Below are 3444 nucleotides of genomic sequence, written 5' to 3' on the forward strand. Positions count from 1 at the left end.
TGGCCCAATAACATACTTAAGCCCAATAAAATTGTTCTAAGCCCAATTAAAATAATTTAAAGCCCATAAAACATTCTAGGCCCAATAACAACTTAAACTGGCCCAATGGGCTCAAAAACCCAAAGACTGGCCCAATAACTTTTATGGCCTCAAAAGCCCATAAAAATTAATGGACTAACTTAATTAAAATTTTAAAAGCCCAAATAAAATTATTTAGGAGTCCAAATAATTTTATTTCAAATTAATTGGCCCAAAAACCAATTAATTCATAAAATATTTTAAAAATAAAAAGACTCGAGCCCGGCCCACCAACCCGGACCCGGACCAACTTAACCCGACCCACTACCCTACTGACCCGACCCGAACCACAGACCCGACCCGGAACCAATCCCTAACCCTAAGCCCGACACCCCCCTTTCCCTCTCGGCTGCGGCCGTGAGCAGCAGCCACTCCTTGGCTGCTGCCGGCTTGCTCCGGCCGCCCCTGGCCGGAGCGCCGCCGCCCAAACGTAGCCCACATCTGGGCGGTTCGAACCTAGCCCCTGGACCCAACCCATGCAGCCCAGCTCCTAGCCGAACCGAGCCCTTCCCGAGAACCCTAGCAGCGGCCGATCTGCCCTTCCCGCCCTCAACCTGTTCGGCCTAGCCCAAATCAGACCATAGCCCAGCCATGGCTCGACTCTAAGGACCCTACCAGACCTATGAACCATCAGCCAACAGTCCTGGACCGATCCATGTCAAAAGAAACGTGAATATGCATCAATAATTGGAAAATATAAACACCTCAAACCATAACACACTTGTTTTTCTGAAAAATTCTTGAAAGAATCCGATGCATACACACACACACCATTATCCACTGATATAGTACAAAAATTTGAGAAAGAAACATGCCTTGCACCGTAGTTTGAAGAGAAAAACGTGCGTGAGACGATTCCGGGACGACGAACGACGAACACACCTTCGAAGCTTAAAGAAAATCGAGCTATGGAGTCTTGGGGATGTCTGGAACGATGAAGAGGGTGATGGAGGAGAGTGGGGTGTCGGCTGGGGCTTGGGGTCGATGGGTTTGGGGTAGATTAGGTTAAGTTTTTAATAAAATAGGTTTTTAGGATTTATTTTGAGAGACAATTGTCATATTTCATAAACATCGTGTGCGTGAAAAATTTATTTTAAGGAGATAGAGTCTAACTCTAGCATCGAATTTAACTTTCTATTGGTGTCGTGTTCAGTGTTGAAACATCTGTCAAGACACAAGCCAAATAATTTCAGTTTTGCACAGCATCCAAACCCAACATAACTCAAATCAACAATTTTTTGCGCTAGCTAGTCATCTAAAGTGGAATGGTTTCATGTTTAGGTATTAATAATTAAAAATCGATCTTTACTCATTGTTTTTTTTTTAAAATAACCTAAATCCCTAAGGTTAATTAAGTTATATTTTGTGATCTCAGAATTTTGACTTGGAGGATTTTTTAATTTCTTCCAAATAAAATTTTATTTGTATGTGAACATAAGATTTCCAAAAAATATTTTCGTTAAAATTAAAATACACGTTTCTTATTTATTTTCTCAATCCACATACTAAGTTGTAAAATCTACTTCTGAATAACAGTTTATATATCATATAATCGTGATGTTACCATATCTTTCAGTATAAAAGTTAATGCACGCACTCACGCCGGAATGAGAATATTGACTTGGGTTCATGTTGCTCTTAATTAGACATATATTTTAAATTTATATGCAATAAATTACTTTACATTTATTGCATTTATTGCAGTACATTGAAAAGTAACGGATTACCTTTTAAAAAAAAGAGCAATGGATTAATTGATATGAAATATCAATATATTTTTCGGAATTTCGTTACGAAAAGTATAACACAGCACCTCAATTTTGTTAAATACTCCACATTCTTACTTTCTTCTAAATGCAATACACAAGAGTCCTTTGCCCAGATTAATATTTTTCCAGTATCAGTGTACTTTTCTATTTTAACTGATTCTAATTTTTTTAAAAATATTTTTTGAGTAAATAAAATTCACTTACCCTCCCTCAAATGGAAAGTGTGAGTGCATGGTATTTATAGACAAAGTTGAACGGTCCAAAAATGCAACTAAGCCCTTTTAAGACTAAGAGGATGATGGCAAAATCTATTAAAAAGAGTTTATATGCCCTCTAGGAACTTATAAGATATTTTATGAGTTTATAAACTGTCAGATCTTATTTTAAAAATAATTTATGAAAGTATTTTGATAAACTTATTTTAAATAGCTAAATGATCTCGATGTGTTTGATATTATAAGATCTTTTTTATCAAAAAGAGTATAATATTATGAAAGTAATGTAAATAGTAATATATATACAAAATAGTTTTAAATTTATCATAAATATTAAACATATATTAAAAAATAAAATCATTTTTAATTTTAATTTAGAAAAAAAATTCAAGAAATTATGTACAAAAAATTGTAAAAGGTATGGTGAGAATTTAATAAAATATATAAAAATATTATGGAGAAGTCAAACATCAAAATAAAATCTTTTATAAAAAATAAAGATAACCTTATTTTTTCAAAACAGTTGAAGTACATTTTTGGTCCTGTAATTTGCATATTTTTCATTTTTGGTCCTGTTAAAAATAAATTTTCAATTTTAGTCCTGTAACTTGCATTATTTTTTCATTTTTGTTCCTATTAATATTGACTTCACATTTTTAGTCCTGTAACTTACATGATTTTTTTCATTTTAAGTACGGTTAACATTGAATTTACATTTTTAATCTTGTAACTTACATTTTTTTTTAATTTTTAGTTTTGTTAACACTGAATTTTTATTTTTTTGTTCTGCAACTTTCATATATTTTTATTTTTATTTTTAGTCATATTAAAGGTGAATTTTCATTTTTAATAGTTTTATTTATATTATGTATTTTATAAGATGGTATTTAGTGTAAAAATATTTTGAATAATTTTTAGTTGATTGTTTTTTTATTTATTTCATTTAAATTTTAAAAGTTTTAAAATATGTAAATCATAATATATTATGATTAAAAATATAAAAAAAGTATGCAATTTATGGAATTAAAAATGTAAATTCATCGATAATATGACTAAAAATAAAAATAAAAATAAATGGAAGTTACAGGAGAAAAAAATGAAAATTCAGTGTTAATAAGACTAAAAATGAAAAAGAATGCAAGTTATAGGACTAAAAATATAAATTCAGTATTAACAGAACTTAAAATGAAAAACTCATGAAAGTTTCAGGACTAAAAATTCGAATTAAATGTTAATAGGACCAAAAATGAAAAAAGAATGCAAGTTACATGACTAAAATTGTAAATTTACTTTTAACATGACCAAAAATGAAAAATGTGCAAATTACATGACCAAAAATATAATTCTCACTTATATAATCATTCGGTTGAATATCGGATTCA

Source organism: Henckelia pumila, chromosome 2, assembly GCF_033568475.1.
Source record: "Henckelia pumila isolate YLH828 chromosome 2, ASM3356847v2, whole genome shotgun sequence".
In the NCBI taxonomy this organism is placed as follows: Eukaryota; Viridiplantae; Streptophyta; class Magnoliopsida; order Lamiales; family Gesneriaceae; genus Henckelia; species Henckelia pumila.